Here is a 21,631-nt window from a genome sequence, read left to right on the forward strand (position 1 = left end):
ACAGATGAGTATTATCCCGCTTTTGCTTTAAAGAAAAATATTTCCTCCCAGATAAGGTTTTACTTTACTTCTATTTCACTTGTTCAAATTCATTCAGTTTCGGATTCAAATCAAAAGTCAATTTGACTTTGGACAATATTGCTTTGTATTTGTAATGATTCTAAGACCTAAATTGTCTTCCTATTTACAGTCACGTAATTAACTGAAGGGATGTTGTTTTAATTGATTTAAAGGTGATCTCCTGGTTGATTTAAACTTTTCCCTCAGCATCTACATTTAGAACTTTCCTGACAATGTCATTTTGCGGCATTTTACCCACAAGGAAAACATTTGTTTAGAGCATAACATATGTGTTCTGATAAAAATGTAGTGCAGTTTGACCATTGAAGTGGTTTTGTTTTGTTTAATTTTTTCGAAAAACAAATCGAGGACTCTGTGACAATTTTCCAAGTATGACATCAACTCATCGTGACATAATAGTAATGTGTTTTAGGCACGTTGTCCAAAAGAGTTGCATAAAAAAAGCATTCACATTTGACAGGAGTTAACGCATATATAGATTTCTAAAACATATTCAAAATGTTACTATTAGTCTTCACTTTATCTATTCTTATTTCTTCCGGGTTGTCAGCAGGACAGACTAACTTCATATGTAAACATTCTGGAATCGTGTGATAACAAAACATATTTGTACTTTTTCCACACAAAAAACTTTTTCATCTTGAGGAAAGGCTTCTTCGTGTACTTCCCTGAAATATGGGATCTTTTTTCACCTTGATCACTTTGGAACACTGGAGTAGCTAGGCCTCAAGCCACCTGTGGCAGCTCCTGCATTTGCCAATCGAAGAGAGGGGGTGGGGATTCCTGGCTATTCATGCGGCCACGTCAGCCACAGGTAAGAACGAGCTTGGGGTTGAGGGGGAGCCGGCGATTCTTGCAGCCGCTTCGGCCGCAGGTAAGAGCAGGGAGACCGGGGCCAGCCGCCACGCCCAAAACTCATGCCGCCTGGCGTGGTCCAACCCCCACCGACCCCCCCCCCCCCACAGCTACGCCACTGCTTTGGAAACACATTAGCACCAATCGGACTGTTGAAATACATTCATGCACATATTCATGTCATGTAGAGTCATGAAAAATGTTAGTGAAGACCCGTAAAGGTACAATTTCATTAGCGTGTTGCATGCTTTTTACATAGCCACTCTCACTCTCAAGGCCCGCTAATCTAAACCTTGTTTTAAGTGTCAACTTGTGCACAAATGTCTGCAGATCCACAATCGCAAAATATGGACTTTGAAATTTACGATTCTAGATGGCTTTTGCACACCCATGTCAAACATTGGTGATAGAAAAGTTTGTAAATGGGTCCCTCACTGATTTATTTCAAACAACCCTTTTTGTACATACCACTGACAAATTTGCATATTGCCCAGAATATTTACCGGTAATCTTCATTACTCTGATTCTTCCTTACTCATCTCATTACTTAGTATTTTAGTGAGGGTGTCCATTCACTCTACAGAGATATTCACAGTCAAACTGTTTTCAATTTTCAATTTCCATGAGGGGGTCAAAGGAACTCCCAAAAATCCTCCCTTCACCCCAATCCCTTCATCTTTTATAATAAACTCTAAGGGAGGCTGAGGAAGGAAAATGGTGGCATGGCAGGTTCATAAATAATGAGACAACTAAGGAAGAATCAGAGTGAAAGAAATCGGGGTATTGGTTGAGGGGAATGAAAACCTCTGGCAGCATGGCACAAAAGCAGGCAGGATTAATTTAGAAGCATAGAGCTAAGCTTTTATGCAGCATACAAACAGTAATGACGTGAAAATGCAACACAAATAAAATCACAAACCACTGGCCATTTTGGCTGGTGTATCCCCAAATCTTTTGCCTCCTATTTTTTTTTACCCTGTTTACATTGGCTATAGCACTCTGGCCACTTTACTACTGTTGATCAGTGCAACAGTGCATATGCTCTCTGAGTAAATTGTGATTATGATTGGTTATCCATGATTGGTATATTTCTGTTACTAGTAAGTCCCTAGTAAAGTGCACTGTGTGGGCCGACGGACTGTATATAAAATACTACGTGTGGGCCTGCAGCACTGATTGTGCCACCCACACAAGTAGCTTTTCAAATGTGTGTCACTGCAGTGTCTGCACGCGCAGTTTTTAACCGCCAGGTTGACCTGGCAAGTGCACCCACTTGCCAGACCCTAACCTACCCTTTTCTTACATGTAAGACACCCCTGAGGTAGGCCAAGCTACCCATGAGGGCAGGGTGCAGTGTAGGTGAGAGTTAGTAGATGTACTGGTGTGTTGTACATGTCCTGATAGTGAAATACTGCCAATTTAGTTTTTCACTATTGAAAGGCTGTCTTTCTCATAGGTTAACATGGGAGCTGCCTTGTACCATCTTGCAAGTGTAACTTTCCTTTCGGACAAGATAGAGAAATGGTGTTTAAGATCTCTGAACTAAATAATACAGTTTTTAGTGAAGGTGGTTTTTAAATTATGTGTTTGAAAATGCAACTTTTAGAAATTGGGCATTTTGTTGTTTAACTTTCCTGTGTGCCTCTGCCTGTTTGTGTATTGACTGTATGATTTTGGAGAGACAGGAGCAGGGAAGGCATATTCATTCTAGACAGTCACAAGGGGGGTTGAGGTGTGTCCTGCCTTTACTGGGCAAATCATAGCCAGGCTGAATAGGCCTTTCTGCATTTAGAGTGGTGGAAGGGATTTTCACTAGCACCTAAATAGGCTATGTCTGCTCTGCACAATGCTGTCTCCACCTCCTGTAGTGAAACTGGACCAGGGAGGACAGAACTAGTTTTACTGAGCTCAGAGACTCTTGGAACAAAGACTACAAAGAGAAAATGTCTATAAATATTAGATCTAAACCCCCAGAACTTTAGATTACTTCTGGAATAAGAAGAACCTCTGCCAATGAGAAGAGATGTGAGGAGGAGCACTGCCTCTTTGCTGTGTGTTGCTTTATTGGGTTGGCCTGCAGTTGCTGCTTCTGCAAAGGAGAGGATAAGGACTGAACTTTGCTGTGAATCCTGCTTGAGAAGATCTCCAAGGGATTGAAGAAGGGCTTGCACCCTGTTCTGAAGTCTCGGGGACACAAACACTTCCCTTGCAGTACCCCTGAACTCTACTGCTGGGAGTTCTGACTTGCCTAGTGGTGCCACAACTAGTTAGGGACCACTGAAGGTGTTTGCTGCGCTGTGCCAGGTCACCACTTACTGGGTGAGTGCAGCTTCTGACCGCGTCAACATCTCAGCTCAGGCTTCTGTTGACGCTGTCCCACATCGACTCCGACACTGTCATTGAGTATGCTGCTGGCACCTTGACCTAGGCCACCGCTCGTGGAGTGCCCAAAGCACCTCCTGAGGCTGACTGACACCAGTGCTTCCCACACAACATTACGGAGTCGATCACCAATGTGGGTGACTGCCCGACGCTGCACCGTAGTAAGGAACCAACGCATGGCCGCCAACGCTGTGCCATCTCCTGTAGAGTAATGAACCAACACCTCACCTGTCCTGCAACAGTAAGCAACCAACACCTCACCTTCCCTGCATCGCAGTAAAGAACCAACACCTTACCTCCCCTGTGGCAGTAAGGAACCAACACCTCACCTTCCCTGTGGCGGTAAGGAACTGAAGCTGCCCAGCACGCCATGTGACACCGTTGTTCGGATCATCTCAAAAGGTACTGTTTTTTGGGGGTCCATGTGACTCCATAGATGGCCCACGCACCTTGCGGTCAGTGCCGTACTTTGGATTGGTACCTGTCACAACGTCAAGATAGCACCAGTTGGAGCTAGTGTCTTCTGAGCAATATATTTTGCACAAACCATTTACCAAATGATATTTTAAGTTGTGTATGTTGGATTTGTTTTTGTTTTGTTCTTGTTTGGTTTAAATAAAGATAATTGTTTTTTTTAAACTGGTGTGGTGTCCTTTTGTGGTGTTTTCACTGTGTTACAGTGGGTTATATGTAAATGCTTTAAACATTGCCTCCATAGTTTAGCCTGACTGCTCTGTGCAAAGCTACCAGAGGGTGAGCACAGGCAAACTTAGGTGTGTACTTTACTCATCCTGACTAGAGGGAAGGGTCCCTAATAGGATAGGATGCAAGCCACTGCCAACAAGAGACCTCAATTTCAACACCAATTTAGAAAAATAGAGAACATTTCAAGAAAATAATATGGCATCAAAACAAATTAACTCAAATCAGTAGAACCGGAGGTCTGAACTTTTAAAGTTTTAAGTGAAAAATAGCATCTAAAAGATCAAAACTGTTACCATGGGTGGCCGGGCACATAGGACCGAGGCAAAGTCAAATGTTAAAGCCAGCCACAATGGAGTGCGGTTCGGTTACACAAAGTGGATTGGGGCTGGTCTTGGTTCACCTTTAGACTTCAAAGAAGTTTTGACGAAAAGTTCATGAGAAGGTAAAGTTCAGCAGGGCAAGACAGCCGACGTGTAAAAGGAGTAGGTGTCATCATTGGGGAATATGCATCATAGATTGTCAGTAAAGATTTCTACCTTCTGACTTTGTCACTTTTTTGCAAGTCGAAACTCTCCAACAGGACAAAGCTGCAGGCTGTAGCCAATGAGGGCTCAATGTGGCCAGGTAACTTTGGTGAGAGGTACAGCTGAACGGGATTTGTTGCGGAGGAGAACATAGGGGGGGACTACTGCGGTGCTGCACCTCAGGTGGATAAGCAAGCAGGTAGGTCCCAGTCTTCTGTTGGTTTTCAGGTCACTTCTTGATTGAAAGTCCCAACTTTTAGAGTGAGTCAGGAGCACAACTTTCAGTGCCACCACCAAGGGTCCAGGACTGAAGGGGCACCACTTGACAGGTCAGCATTAACTCCAGCAGAGGCCAGGTGCAGTGTTCAAGCTCTCTGGAGCTTTCTAATTCCCTGTAGCTCACACAGGAGGGCAGCCAACTAGCCCTTGAGCCATTCTGGTAGTCTTTGGTGCATGCAGCAAGGCAGGCCTCAAGCAGCAGGGCAGTCCTCTGGTAGCAACAGGGCAGTCCTCTGAGGTACAAGGCAGGCCTCAAGTAGAGAGGCAGTCCTCTTAGGGTCCTAGGCAGTCCTCTGCAGGTCCAGGAGTGTGCTGAAGTGTTTGTCTGAAGGTCCAACATTTATACCTGGTGTCACGTTCCTCGTTCCGATGTCCCCGGGGCTGTGTTGATGCTATAAGGGGGCCCACCTCTGGATGACTCCAAGTCCGGCTTGTGTGGAACCATGGACTTTTGGGGTGATCGAGCGGGGGAAGGAAAGGGTGGGGACTGCAGGGAGGGAGATCTGTGAAGGCAAAAGACAACAAGACACCGTATGAGACCTTTGTTCTACGTATAAAGCATGAACTACTCGTTTTACCGTTAACTGCAGTGCTTTCTGATCTAGCTTGCCCCCTCACCTGTAAAGTAAAGAAGGCATGTCAAGACATATAGGGGAGAGCTAGAGGCAGTGGTCAGTGGTCTCAGGCACTAATGCAAATGACAAGGAAAGATCACACATATGGAGAATTGCAATGAGCCAGCACAGGGAACATACAACAAGTAACACAGTAGTTGCACAAATACCCATTTGTAACTGCCCCTCTAGGTCCAAGCCACCGGCGTTGGTACCACCCCTTCTTGCCAAGACTCTCTCTCGTATGTCTAAGGAAATGAACATATAAGAAAACAAAATATGATGACTGGCTACTGAGTTGTGCCGAATAGCACCGCTTGCTTCTGCCAGTAACTATGAATCACGCATCACAGGCCATCCCTGATGCATGAGAGCACTCCTGTGGCTTTGCGACTTGCTCCGCCACTATACCCAGCGATATGAAATATGCCTCCCGGCAGGTTATTTAGGTCCAAGGGCTGTCTCACTTCGTGAGACTGAACGGCGGTTACATACGCCCTGCTGGGCTAGCCATGTCTATCAAGATACGGTCGCTCCCCTGCATGAGACCGGCCGGTCTCTCCAACAGAGGGGCGTACGTCACAACAGTTCCAAGGATTCCTAAGGCTGTTCGTGTCCACAGAGACCGAGTCGCCGAACTGTGGTCTAAGGGGAGGGGTGCCGAGTAGGGAACCTTGCCACAACACTCCTACCTCGGTTCAGAAGCCTCCGGGAGTATCACGGGCCGCTACCTGGGTGTGTCTCTCTTCGGACTGGGTCTTTGGCAACACTGCGTTACCTCGGTTGGTCTCCGGTCCAAGAATTATCGGCTCTGAGGGAGTCGACCTTTCCCCTTTTGACGTTTGACGACGGGCGTAGCGTGAGTCACGTGATGTGTCTCACGCAACGCCCGTCGGGAATTGTAGTCTAAAATCGGGTCTTTCTGTTCTGTTTTCCCGTTCTCGGCTGGCAGTGCGCTGTCGATGGATCCTGACACCTGGTGCCAGCGTTTCAGGTGGGGTGTGGGGGAATCTTCTAGGCTACCCACACATCTGGTCCTGAAAATCTCCTTCATTGCCATACCAAGGCTCCACGAGTTCTAGGGTGACAAACGACTGCTGTCCTATGTGAGTGTGCTGGTGGCAGCCCTTTGAAATGTAAGTAGGGTAGGGAACAGCTCCGTCCCGCCCATCCTGGCAGGATGGCCCCTTCTGACAACACCTAGCCCCCCTTTGTCTTACTGTCTAAGCGGTATGCACAAAGGGCAACTGACAAGCTATTCACAGTCATATGACCCAGAACATAGGCTGCAGGCACCAAATGGTTAGGAGAAGAAAATGACAGCTTTATAAAAGTAACTCTCGCAAAGGGCACTTTTCTCTTGCGCCCAACTGTCGCACTGCAAAAAAGGAAATCCTTCCTGAGACACTTCCTCCAAAATTGCGTAATTTTAACCAGTTTGTCCATCATAATCCAAAACCTTATGTCATAGGTCTTCCTCTTTACTACATCACCACGGACACAGCATGTTTGCGCTATGATTCTTTATTCAACATTTTCAAGTGCCAAACGTTGCCAATCCAGGCTTTTACGGAGGCATGTGTAATCAAACATGTTTTGAAAGTGGGTTTATAAATCAGAGTACTCCTAATGCATTTCGAATCTTTACAATTCTTCGTCAGGGGTTGACTAAAAATGAAATAGAAAAAACAGTTCAACTAGCTGCCCAAACTCTTTTTGTGCCGACAAACCTTTACCCATTCCTGTACCTCCACCCTCACCCAAACTAAACTCTACTACACACCACCCAGTATTGCCATTTAAAGTGAAACCCAACCCACCTATCGACCTTCACAACTTAACAAAATGTGCATCCCCAATTTTACCAACATGTGCAAATGAATCACAACTCCCTCCCAACTACCAAATACCCAAAACCTCAAAACGACCCTCCTTCTCTCCCATTTACCATCTCAGTGCCACAACCGGCAGCATAACCTCACTTCACTTCCTTTTCCCAAAGCTCATACCGCTTTTACCTGCCACTCGGGCCATTTTTAAAGAAAACTCCCGGCTGTGACCAATCAAGCCATAATTAACTCCTCCCCCGTGACATAATCCTATGAAGTAAAATACAAATCCCACAATGCACTCCCCTGGTGTAACAAAAATAAACCTAACCAAAATCGGCTCCACCCTCAAACAGAACAAAATAACATCGTGAATAACCTACACATACCCCATCCATCAATTACGTGATCTAAACATAAAACGATGTTAAAAATTACATTTAACAGAAAACCATTAGAGCACCAAAGTTCATCTGTCCCATCATTCTGATGTCGATGTTAAAAGACGTTCCATTTCGATTCTCAGCGTTCCACTCTAGATGTTCCTTTTTTGTCTCTGTGATGATAATTTCTTAAACTTTATTTTGACAACCATGGGGTGCAAGCTCATAAGGCGATTATGTTGCAAAGCAGATAAGTCATTGTTGAGCAGATGCACTCCTTCCCTTAAATCATTAAACTTATTCTCCAACTCGATAAATGAATGCGTGCGAACAGAAGCCGTGAAAACGCCTCAAATCACAGCTCAATTGAAACAACTCTCGCAAAGGGCACTTTTCGCTTGCGCCCAACTGTCGCACTGCAAAAAAGGAAATCCTTCCTGAGACACTTCTTCCAAAATTGCGTAATTTTAACCAGTTTGTCCATCATAATCCAAAACCTTATGTCATAGGTCTTCCTCTTTACTACATCACCACGGAGACAGCATGTTTGCGCTATGATTCTTTATTCAACATTTTCAAGTGCCAAAAGTTGCCAATCCAGGCTTTTACGGAGGCATGTGTAATCAAACATGTTTTGAAAGTGGGTTTTTAAATCAGAGTACTCCCAATGCATTTCGAATCTTTACAATTCTTCGTCAGGGGTTGACTAAAAATGAAATAGAAAAAACAGTTCAACTAGCTGCCCAATTTCAATTGAGCTGTGATTTGAGGCGTTTTCACGGCTTCTGTTCGCACGCATTCATTTATCGAGTTGGAGAATAAGTTTAATGATTTAAGGGAAGGAGTCCATCCGCTCAACAATGACTTATCAGCTTTATAAAAGTGGCATTTTCAGAATTGTGACTTAAAATCTGACTTTACCATTAAAGTAGGGGTGGGCAGAATGAATTGGTGGAATTTTGGTCACTCCACATTACTCTTTAATGCATAGTTCAAATCAAATTTCCCCAATCACCTCGTGGCAGAATTTTTCTCCTGCGAGACTCCAGAAAATTTGAGCATTGTGCAGCACATGTAGAAAGAGGAAAATCCCTTTGAAGACTGTTTTTGTGCACGAAGGTGCTCCTTCCTTTACAAAAACAATCCTGCCTGTAGTGCAGGTGCCCTGGCTTGTACCATGGCACAAAGATGCCTAAATTGGTGCTTGATAGCCACAAGTGTGCCAGCCCAGAGACAGAGCAGAAATGCACCATATGTTATTATTTATGGCGCATTCCTGCTCTCTATATTTTATGCAGCAAAGCAAGTTGTCTTGCTGTGTTGCGTTGTGCGAAATGTTGATAAATTTGGCCATGGACTTTTAATGACTATTAAAAATAGTTGCAAAATATTCTTTCTAGCTGTTCCCATTCCTGAGATATTGTATTGTAATCCGTTCGGTTTTCTACACAGAATGGCTAGGCCTTCCACAGTGAAAATAGCTTTTGAGTGCTAGTCTCTGTAAGGACTTGTTAACATTACATTTTGACATGTCCTTCTTTTAAATACCATTCAGCCTGGATTGTGGGCTACAAGGCTAACTGGGAATGACTTCCTATTATGTAAAAGGGAGGTTTTGACCTGCCAAAAGTGTTTATTTTGATAGGAGAAACTGCTATAGGCAGACTACAATGGTAGGTCCGAAGCCATTTTCTCACTGTAAAATTAATGGACAGCACAATAGGTGCTCAAGTCTACTAGTGGCATCTAACTTCAAGGCCCTGGGTACTCTCTATACAATATGCTAGGGACTTATAGGGAAGATAACTATGCCAATTAAGAGAATGCTAATTCAACCATGTTTAAAGAGGGAGCACCGGCACTTTACTACTGGTTAACAGTGGTAAAGGGCACAGAGGTCTAAAGCCAGCAAAAATAAAGAGTCAAGCAAATTGGGAAAAATCTAAGGTGCACATGCAGAAAAGGTGGATTTTCCGCATGCAGGAAAACCTGAGCATAGGCTAACACTCATGTACATGAACACATTTCATAAGTGTTAACTCCAGTTCACGAGTAGCCAGAAAAATGGTTCAAGAACTCATTTTAATACTAATTTAAAATCTAACTTAATGGTCAGGTTAGATTTTATATCACTATTTTGGAAACAAAACGTTTAGAATATTGCCATTTTCTGCCTAAGCCAAAAGAGCCCTTCTTCCAGTCTCCAGTGTCACCTAATAGCTTACGGCTCATCTGCGGTGACATGTGAAATGCAACCAGACAGTGGACGAAGGGCTGGGGAGTGGGAAGGCATTTTTCTTCTTTTGAGCATGATGGCCTGGGGACTATGCTAAGCTCCCTCATGGGATTGAAAAAATGCCCACCCTGTCATTAGCATATGTAGCTTACACATAGGCCAGTCTGCCTTTTGTCTTGGTGGGCAATTTGGCTCCAAACCCAGTGGGAGAACGGAGCTGCCCCATAACTGGTTTGGTGTGACCAAAGGGAGGGTTTGCCCATTATCATAGCAAAACCTCTGGGTCAACACGAGGATCTCTGTAAAGTGGAAGAAATGTTCTGCCATGCTCGTCTGGGGCAAAGAGGCACACTGTGATATACTTCACAGTAAAACACAAAGTAGGTGCTGCAAAAGTGGTTAGGAATGCCCCTAGGAACTCTTAACTCATTGGTAGGGAGGTGTCCAGGAGTTTCCTCTACCCACAGGCTGGCACTGGGCATAAAAATGGCATCTCTAGGATCCTCCTGAGAACATTCTAAGCCTGTGGAGAATCAGAAGCAAGACTGCCCTGCTCTCTTAAATATCTGAAGGAAGACGGGACCTGTTTGCCTTGGCCCAGGACACCAGATGTGAGCCCACGTGTCAGTGGGCTGACCTCCTGTTAAAAATGCAAGTATCACATAGCTTCCAGATGCAATTTCCCAGCTAACTGGACCTGCCTTGGATGGCCTCTGGTGAAGTGAGTCCTAACCCACAAGTGGTGCCCCTAGGTCTTTGACACTGGCTGGTGTCATAATGTACTCCTATCCACTCAGCAAAATCCAGTACTTAGAAACTTTTTGACAAATGTTTGCCTGGAGATCTGACAGAGACCAAGAACTCTGTCAAAGCCGTTAACATTGAATCCCTGGTCAGCCTCAGCTTGCTGGTTTGCCCCAATACAGGAAAGCTCACTTCTTATCCTCATTGGAGACACTTGCAATCAGGGCCCTGGGGTTTTCACATACATTTTCTGGCATTAGACAGCACATTGCTTTTAAAAAACAGGCACACGGCTCCTACGTGCTCAAGTATGCAATGCTCATGGTATGGCCTCTGGTTTGCTGGATGTGCAACAGAAATACGTATGAGGTTGGTGTATTTATGTTTCCCTCATAACTGGATTGTAGTTTTGAAAAAAGATTAGGTGATTCATACACGCCTATGAAAAGTTGATTTTGTCCGACTTTAAACTTCGCACCTTCTTTCTTCTCTCTCAAACTTGGATCAGCAATTGTATGAAGTGGTGTGGAAATTAATCATTGTCATCTGCCCTAATATAACCCTGTGTGCTGCAGAAAAGCCTCAAGCAGTGGAACGTTTTGTACACAAGTAAATCACTGTCTTTCTATTTTCCACTCTCCACATTCTGCCCTCCAGCTTGGACTCTACTTCTCCCTCTGCTCAGCCATTGCTTTTCTCTCAGATCACATTTCTTGTGTCTCTGCCAATCACTTCATACTGTCTTTTTTAATATTTTAGCACAACCTGTCAATCACTTTTCATGAAGTTACTGAGAACAGTTTTCTTCGCTTTGGTTTGTGATTGGATATTAATGACACCTCAAACACTCTCTGTTCTTTGTATGCCTCTTTTCTGACACTAATAGTTTATTATGACATATTTAAGATCTATCTTGCACTTTTCTGACAAAAGCCACACATTTTCGTCTCAAATTTGTGTTAATTCCAGCGTTTATCTACTTCGTATCACAATCACTGCAGTTTCAAATTGTTTCTTCCCTGACTCAAATTTATCTTAAATTATTGTCAAATATTTCATCTGTTTCAATTTTCAACAATTCCACAATAACTTTGTTTTATCTTTTATGTCTATAGTCAATTTGACTCTTTTATAGCTTAACTGTATTTGTAAAGCGCACTTCCCCGAAGGTTGTATCTTAGCTCTGATTAACAGATGTTTATTGGTACCCAACTCAATGGTACTCATTTTATCGACCTCAGAAGGATGAAAGGCTGAGTAGACCCGCCCAGATATGAACCAGTGACCACGAGGAGGGACATAGGCCCCTACAGTTGGGGGGGGGGGGGTTAGTCCACTAAGCCACTAGACCCATCATCTTTACTAGTTGATTCCGGTTTACCAGGTTTATCAAAATATTCACCTACTTACTTTTTCTGCTTCTTAAGCTGACATTTACTCTTTAAGAATATCTCCCTAGATGTCATGTTTTCTGGAATAGTCCATGGAACCACATACAAGACTTCATTTAGATTGTTGGGTGGCTCAGTGTGTTGAGCGCTTGCTGCTGGCTAAGGAATCCCATCTTAGCATTTTGCATGATGGTGCTGTAGTCAGATGTAAAATTCTTAGGTGGCACATGGGCAGGTAGGAAAACAGTTCAGTAACAGCAGTGAAGATTAGAGTAAAAGAGAAGCGACAAAGCCCAAAGCTGAGTATTTTAATCGTTCAAACATGGTAGGCTGCTATAGTACAATGGTAAAATTAAAAGGTAAAGAAAGTACCATAAAAGGAAACAGGTGGCCCAGCAACGCTTTCCAGCTTGCTAGACCTCATAAATAAGTGAACAAGCATTTGCAAAGCAATAGGTCTCGCTTTTGTGAGAGTTTAAGCTATTGCATTGTGAATGACAATGCCTTTTAATTATCTGTGTTGTTAATTTACACATAAATAAAAGGCATTATCATTTACAATGCCAATAGCTCAAACTCTTGTAAATGCGAGACCTATTTGATTTCAAAGAAGTGACAGCCATTGTCCCGAGCTGCTTCGAAAGTGAAATCCCACATGGGGCGCTGAATGTTGCAGGAAAGCATGTGGTGCCTGAAGCAAGAGAAACTCATTAAAGAAAATAGTGCTTGCAGACTAAATAAGACATGCCATATAACAACAGAAGTAAAAGGGCCAGTCCTCTTGGGAGGTTACAAATTAAGACCATTAAGACAAGGTGGTATTAAGGAGGGCAAAAAAGCCTATTAACGAATCAGAAGCCAGCATTTACAAATGGCAATGACACAGTCAATGAAAAATATGGGTGGAGAGTGGGCGGAGCTTCAAGCCCATACTCCAATACAACATGCCTCGCAGAGCAGCGCAAGCGCTGCCCAGGCTCGACCTAAAAAGGCATGCTAAAGGACTAAACTTCATGTAAATGCATGCTGTACATGCGTATAGCCAGACGCTGCAAATGGTACAGCAAGAAGAAAAGTAAAGGTAAACAGGTAATGCTGTGCAGAGTTAACGTACCACCCCACCACTCCACACTCAGACGCAATGACCGTGAAGCATGAGGCAAGTGTACCTTGTGCGTTTTGACCACTGCGCCTTCCGGCCTGGTCACCCCCACGCTCCTGTGCTTGTGCCTGCTCCCGCAGCCCCAGCCACCCGAGGGCCGCCGAGCCCACACCAGCCTCCCGCAGCCCCAGCCACCCGAGGGCCGCCAAGCCCGCTCCAGCTTCCCGCCGCCCCAGCCCGTGGCCTCGCCCCCCGCCAGCCGATTGGCTCGCGCTCCCGCCTCCCCGCAGACCCTCCCGACCGGCTCCCTTCTTAAGGGGAGCCTGACCAGAACCAGGGAGTGACCACTGCGCCTTCCAGCCTGGTCACCCCCACGCTCCTGTGCCTGTGCCTGCTCCCGCAGCCCCAGCCACCCGAGGGCAGCCGAGCCCACACCAGCCTCCCGCAGCCCCAGCCACCCGAGGGCCGCCAAGCCCGCTCCAGCTTTCCCGCCGCCCCAGCCCGTGGCCCCGCCCCCCCGCCAGCCGATTGGCTCACGCTCCCGCCTCCCCGCAGACCCTCCCGACCGGCTCCCTTCTTAAGGGGAGCCTGACCAGAACCAGGGAGTGACCACTGCGCCTTCCGGCCTGGTCACCCCCGTGCTCCTGTGCTTGTGCCTGCTCCCGCAGCCCCAGCCACCCGAGGGCCGCCGAGCCCACACCAGCCTCCCGCAGCCCCAGCCACCCGAGGGCCGCCAAGCCCGCTCCAGCTTTCCCGCCGCCCCATCCCGTGGCCCTGCCCCCCCGCCAGCCGATTGGCTCGCGCTCCCACCTCCCCGCAGACCCTCCCGACCGGCTCCCTTCTTAAGGGGAGCCTGACCAGAACCAGGGAGTGACCACTGCGCCTTCCAGCCTGGTCACCCCCATGCTCCTGTGCCTGTGCCTGCTCCCGCAGCCCCAGCCACCCGAGGGCCGCCGAGCCCACACCAGCCTCCCGCAGCCCCAGCCACCCGAGGGCCGCCAAGCCCGCTCCAGCTTTCCCGCCGCCCCAGCCCGTGGCCCCGCCCCCCCGCCAGCCGATTGGCTCGCGCTCCCGCCTCCCCGCAGACCCTCCCGACAGGCTCCCTTCTTAAGGGGAGCCTGACCAGAACCAGGGAGTGACCACTGCGCCTTCTGGCCTGGTCACCCCCACGCTCCTGTGCCTGTGCCTGCTCCCGCAGCCCCAGCCACCCGAGGGCCGCCGAGCCCACACCAGCCTCCCGCAGCCCCAGCCACCCGAGGGCCTCCAAGCCCGCTCCAGCTTTCCCGCCGCCCCAGCCCGTGGCCCCGCCAGCCGATTGGCTCGCGCTCCCACCTCCCCGCAGACCCTCCCGACCGGCTCCCTTCTTATGACGTCCCCAGAGCGACCGCGCAGCGGACGCGCGCAGCTGGAGCACCGAAGGTGCGCCAAAGGTAAGCCCATCTACGCCCGTCCGCGCCTGGACCGCGCCCAGCGCCAGGACCCCTGGCCCCCGCAGACCCCAGCCCACCTGCCGGACGTACGACGCCGCCACCCTCAACGCACTCAACGCCGGCTGAAGCCCAGGATGCTACCGAGCCACCCCGAGACGCACCCACGGACCCTTCTGCTGCAACTCCTGCAAGTTCACCTGCATCCGGACCTGCACTACTCCAGCACCAACCAAGACCAAGACGAGCAACAGCAGCAGCCACCTGAAATGCATCCTGCTCAACACCCGCTCCGTCCACAGACACGCCGTCGAGCTCTGGAACCTGCTCGACACCACAGCCCCAGACGTCGCCTTCCTCACGGAAACCTGGATGAACGCCTCCTCAACGCCCGACATTACCATCGCCATCCCAGACGGCTACAAGATCATCTGAAGGGACCGCATCAACCACACCGGAGGAGACATCGCCATCATCTACAGGAACACCATCCGCATCACGACCAACACCGACGACACCCTCGCACCCGCCGAGCACCTGCACTTCCAGGTCCACATCAACCCCAAGACCACCCTCAGAGGCACCCTCATCTACAGACCCCCAGGACCACGCACACAATTCAGCGAAGACATCGCCGACTTCATCAGCCCGCACGCCCTCCCCTCCGCTGACTACATCCTCCTCGGGGACCTCAACTTCCACCTGGAGAACAACAACGACCGCAACACCACCACCCTGCTGGACAACCTCGCCAACCTCGGACTCAAGCAGCTGGTCACCACCCCCACCCACTACGCCGGACACACACTCGACCCCGTCTTCTCATCCAGCAAGGACATCGCCTTCAGCCACGCCACCGGACTCCACTGGACGGACCACAGCTGCGTCCACTTCAGCTTCAGAAGGACCACGATCCACCACCAGCAGCAACAGGTTGCACGCAGAAGCTGGAACAAGATCACAGCCGACCAGCTCGCGACCGCCCTGAGCAAGAACCCACCCACCAGCGCAACGAACCCCAGCCAAGCGGCCACCAACCTCACGAAGTGGATCAGCGACTGCGCAGACGACCTCGCCCCTCTGAAGACCCCAACTAGCAGACCCGGTAGCAAGAAAGCCCCATGGTTCACCGACGAACTCAAGAGCTCCAAGAAGAACTGCCGAGCCCTAGAGAGAACCTGGCGCAGAGACCCAACACCGGACAACATGACTGCCCTCAAGCTCGCCACCCGAAAACACCACCAACTCATCCACGCCACCAAGAAAACCGCATTCAAGGAACGACTGGACAACAGCGCACACAACAGCAAGGAACTCTTCAACATCGTCAAAGAGCTCTCCAACCCCAACGCCGGTAACAACGACATCACCCCTTCACAAGACCTCTGCAACTCCCTCGCCTCCTACTTCCACAACAAGATCGCGGACATACACAACAGCTTCAGCACTCAACCGACGCACGCCACAACCGAACCACCGCCCCCCACCACCACCCTCCGCGCCTGGACCCCGATCGGCACCGAAGACACCGTCCGCACGATGAACTCCATCCACTCCGGATCTCCTACCGACCCCTGCCCTCACCACGTCTTCAACAAGGCCGACGCTGTCATCGCACCCCACCTGCGGGACATCATCAACACCTCCTTCGACACCGCTACCTTCCCGGAGAGCTGGAAGCACGCCGAACTCAGCGCTCTACTAAAGAAGCCATCAGCCGACCCCACCGACCTCAAGAACTACCGCCCCATCTCGCTGCTCCCGTTTCCTGCAAAAGTCATCGAGAAGACCGTCAACAAGCAGCTGGCCGCCTTCCTCGAGACGAACGGATCCCTCGACCTCTCGCAGTCTGGCTTCCGGGCCAACCACAGCACCGAGACCGCCCTGATCGCAGCCACCGATGACATCCGAGCTCTGCTTGACAACGGAGAAACAGCGGCCCTCATCCTCCTAGACCTCTCCGCGGCCTTCGACACTGTCTGCCACCGTACACTAGTGCAGCGTCTCAGCAACGTCGGAATCCAGGAGAAGGCACTGGAGTGGATCATCTCCTTCCTCGCCGGAAGGACACAGAGAGTCCGCCTCCCCCCGTTCAGATCTGAAGCCACCGAAGTCATCTGCGGCGTTCCTCAAGGCTCCTCGCTCAGTCCAACCCTCTTCAACGTGTACATGAGCCCCCTCGCAGACATCGCACGCCAGCACAACCTCAACATCATCTCCTACGCCGACGACACCCAGCTGATTCTCTCCCTCACCAACAACCCCGCCACCGCCAGAGCCAACCTCCACGAAGGGATGAAAGAGGTAGCCGACTGGATGAAGAACAGCCACCTGAAACTGAACTCGGACAAGACGGAAGTCCTCATCCTGGGATCCTCACCCTCCTCCTGGGACGACTCCTGGTGGCCCCCCGCCCTAGGCAGTGCACCCAAACCAACAGACCACGCACGCAACCTGGGCTTCATCCTGGACTCCACCCTCTCCATGACCAGACAAGTCAACGCCGTCTCCTCGTCGTGCTTCAACATCCTGCGCATGCTACAAAAGATCTTCCGGTGGATCCCCACCGAGACCAGGAAGACGGTCACCCAGGCCCTCTACGCCGGAACCACCGCAAAACTCCAGAAAAGACTTCAGTGGATCCAGAACGCCTCAGCACGACTCATCCTGGACATCCCCCGTCGCAGCCACATCTCCGGACACCTGAGAGACCTGCACTGGCTCCCGGTCACCAAGAGAATCACCGTCTGTCTCCTCACCCACGCACACAAAGCCCTACACAACCAAGGCCCAGGATACCTCAACAGCCGCCTCAACTTCTACGCTCCCAAACGCCAGCTTCGATCGACCGGCCACGCCCTCGCCACCGTCCCCCGCATCCGAAGAGCCACCACAGGGGGACGGTCCTTCTCCTTCCTCGCCGCCAGGACGTGGAACTCCCTCCCGACCCACCTCCGCCTGACCCAGGACCACCTCGCCTTCAGGAAGCAACTCAAGACCTGGCTGTTCGAGCAGTGGCGGACCCCCCTCCCCTAGCGCCTTGAGACCCTCTGGGTGAGTAGTGCGCTATATAAATGCTTTGATTGATTGATTGATTGATTGCGTTTCTAGCACAAAAATTTCCTTTTTTAAGTGTCAAATGTGAGACACACGACGGCTTTTCAGCACACAGTGCAAAGCCTCGTCTGTTTTCGGAATAATAGCATTAGAAAGAAAAAGCCACCAAAAGTTGCCCTTAATTATTTAAATATGTTAACAGTGATTTTACTTGATTATTAATACATATCAACAATGCAGGTCTGCATGCTGGATATTAATATTACATTAGTTGTTTTTGTTTTACTTTTTTTTTTTTTAAAGAAAACCCACGCTGTTGAGAGTTCCTTTTGCTGTGGGCAACAATTAAAGTATAAATATTTCACTATCCTACAAAAATGTGTTCCTTTAAATATGCCCTCAAAAAAAAGTTTTAAGACTTGCCATGTACATCCCCAAAGTAAGCATCTTCGGAAAAAAAGTTTTAGTCCCTGTAGAAAGCTTCACAGAGGGTAATCTTGGAAATTGTTGTCCCTGGAGAGATTAAGCCTTTAAACAGGTATTAGACAATACTAAATTCAATTTTAGGTAGCAGGCTAGGCTTTGTCATGGGTGAGTGTTTTGATGGGCATGTATAGTTCAGTTTGGCAGACTATTGGTAACATGGTGAAGAGGAAAAATAACAGATCCTTGGGGAGCACGGAAAAGTAGTGAGACATAAGTGACATAGCTTTGTCAACCCTGCATTTTGGGAGCAGTCTTTTGAAAGAAAGCAAACTAGTCAATGCTTAAACCACATGTCTTGTGGGTCGACCTATCTGCACATCTAAGCGCCTCTGCCTCACTGCTTTACACCCAGCCACTGCACCAGAAAAAAATACCAAATTATCAAACAATTATCATCAACATTAAAGTAACTGTCCACAAGTGGGAAGAAATTTAGAGCGGTCTGCCTCAGCCTGACCGATGACCTAGCAAAAACGAAATGGAAGATGAAGAAAGCCTAGTCTTCATTACGGTGCAGCGTTTACCATAGTTATGCCTAGTTAGCAGGCGAACATGACAACGAGAGGTAAACTCCATTACACGGTTACAATAATACGCAGATGCTATCTGCGTAGCAATTTTAATCCGCTGCTTCTGCGGTGTGATTTTAATCCACTGCTCCTACAGAGCCAAGCCAATCCCTCCTTTCAAAGGCAGATAACCACGTCCTACCCACTTTGGCATTGCTGGTGATAGTGTTGCAGTCTGCAACCCGGAAGCAATCCTGTGAAGAAGACGGAACCTGAGGTAATACCTACATTACTGTCCAATGCATGTCAGTTCTACAAGTAACACCACATCCTCTTTTAAACTAAAAGTAAGTACAGAAGTCAAATGTGTACTTTTCTGTCCCATTTTCCAGAGAAAAGGGGAGTCACGGCATCGACACGGGTCCCCTGCAGCAGTAGGAATGCCGCTGCCCGCGTCCCACGCAGAGGGACATCAGCAGGGCAGCCTTCTAGTGGCCGCCCGTCGCAGCATCCCCCCCCTGCTCCGTCTCGCTAGCGAGGCCGCGCCCAGGGAGGGGAGCTCCCAATGAATTTGCCTTCAGGAGGCGTGCCGATCGGGGGGGCGAGGCTAGACCCCCTACTTAGGCGCCTCTCTCCCCCAGATCCTCCTCTGCTTCCTGCGCGCCGCTCCTACCTGGCCACGCGTAGCTGTGGCAGAGTTACAGGGCGATCTGTAGGCAGAAGGGTACAGTAAGGGTACCTCTGCGACAGGCGGTACAGTAAGGGTACCCCTGTCCGGCACAGTAAGGGTGCCAGAGCCAAGGTCCGGGAGCCGAAGGAGGTTCTGGGAAGACCGCGACGGCGCCCCGTTAGTCCTTCGGGTGGTTGGGGGGCCTGACCAACCGGGGGTGTGCCACAACACGCTCCGCCCCTGTCTAAAGGGGCGGGAGTAGGAGACAGATCACGTGACCCAGTGGATGATCTGAAAATATGTGCCGCACTGCCGGGCATCGACCCACCGTGCGTGCTGGCTCACCAGGCGGACGGAGCAGCGAGGGGCTGCTTGCCCTGGATCGCCCGTAAGATAACCCATTTATTGTCATACTTATGTTGTACGAAATAAACCTGCAGCAGTTCTTCACCCACAATGAAAGTGTCAGTGTAATCCTTGGGTGACGTCTGTGCATGCGTGTTGAGTGGAGCGGATGACGGTGTGGTCACTATGCCGCTGCCCGTGTCCCATGCAGAGGGACATCAGCAGGGCAGCCTTCTAGTGGCCGCCCATCGCAGCATCCCCCCCCCCTGCTCCGCCTCGCTAGCGAGGCCTCGCCCAGGGAGGGGAGCTCCCAATGAATTTGCCTTCAGGAGGCGTGCCGATCGGGGGGGCGAGGCTAGACCTCCCTACTTAGGCGCCTCTCTCCCCCAGATCCTCCTCTGCTTCCTGCGCGCCGCTCCTACCTGGCCACGCGTATTCCCACCCTTTCCGCTTACCCTGCGCGGCAGAGGCGGCGCGTTATTGGAATGTTTTAATATTTCTTTTTGCATTGCAGGCGGAGTTACAGGGCGATCTGGAGGCAGAAGGGTACAGTAAGGGTACCTCTGCGACAGGCGGTACAGTAAGGGTACCCCTGTCCGGCACAGTAAGGGTGCCAGAGCCAAGGTCCGGGAGCCGAAGGAGGTTCTGGGAAGACCGCGACGGCGCCCCGTTAGTCCTTCGGGCGGTTGGGGGGGCCTGACCAACCGGGGGTGTGCCACAACACGCTCCGCCCCTGTCAAAAGGTGCGGGAGTAGGAGACAGATCACGTGACCCAGTGGATGATCTGAAAATATGTGCCGCACTGCCGGGCATCGACCCACCGTGCGTGCTGGCTCACCAGGCGGGCGGAGCAGCGAGGGGCTGCTTGCCCTGGATCGCCCGTAAGATAACCCATTTATTGTCATACTTATGTTGTATGAAATAAACCTGCAGCAGTTCTTCACCCACAATGAAAGTGTCAGTGTAATCCTTGGGTGACGTCTGTGCATGCGTGTTGAGTGGAGCGGATGACGGTGTGGTCACTAAAGGCCGCGCCTCCTGCGCATGACTGCAAAGTAGAAAAAAGCTATTGAAAGATTGTGCACGGTCCTGAACTGTGCAAAATAAAAGATATTTGAGCAGTATTGCTTGGCTTTTCTTATATTGAGGAAGCCACCGCTCTGCTTAGCACTTTCCATGACCCCTATATATGAAATGTGCCAGGTCAACTACAAAGGCATCAGGGCATATAATATGTTTTCAGCCCGTGGGAAATCAAAGTTATTGGTAGCATCGAAAAAGCCCTGCACCCTCCCGGTTCTACCAACGGAAGGACAGCGGTGCGGTACTAACCTGCACTTTCCTGTCCCATGTTGCAGAGAACAGGGGAGTCACGGCACCAACACAGCCTACGCAGCAGTAGGAAAAGGCTGAGCCTCCTGCGCATGTGTGCTTAGAAAAAAAAACAGTACACGTACTGTGTAACAACCAAGTAAAGAGGCCAGAAGCCATAGGAGGATACAAGAGATGACATGGCCGTACTAAGGAGGGACTAACAAGCCTATTAAGGAATCAAACACCAGCATTTACGAAGGACAAAGACACAAGCCAATGAAAAATATGGGTAGGGGTTCTCCTCCGCACTCTACCTCCAGATCGCAAGAGCAGCACTTGCGCGCTGGCTCAGGCTCGACCTAAAAAATGAGAAATGTGCAGCAGAATGGGGAGAGGGAGGGGGAGTTTTATGGATGGGATGAAAAGCAGATGCAGGGGCCGAAAAGGAAGCAAATGGTCTTGCAGCCGCTGGGCCCTAGTAAAAAGAATGCAAGCATATGCGCTGCAATAGGTCCCTCTTTAGTGAGCCATTGGCGTTGGAAATGAATATATTTAGCAAAACACTAAGGCATTCCGATGTTACATATTATTTACCCAATGATTTTATTATTAATTACGACAGTACATTTAAATCTTATTCCTCTTTCTAAGCAAACATATCAAGCTAATAACAGATATCCTTGGTACCACAAATCAGA

This window comes from Triturus cristatus, chromosome 11 (genome assembly GCF_964204655.1).
Source record: "Triturus cristatus chromosome 11, aTriCri1.1, whole genome shotgun sequence".
NCBI lineage: Eukaryota > Metazoa > Chordata > Amphibia > Caudata > Salamandridae > Triturus > Triturus cristatus.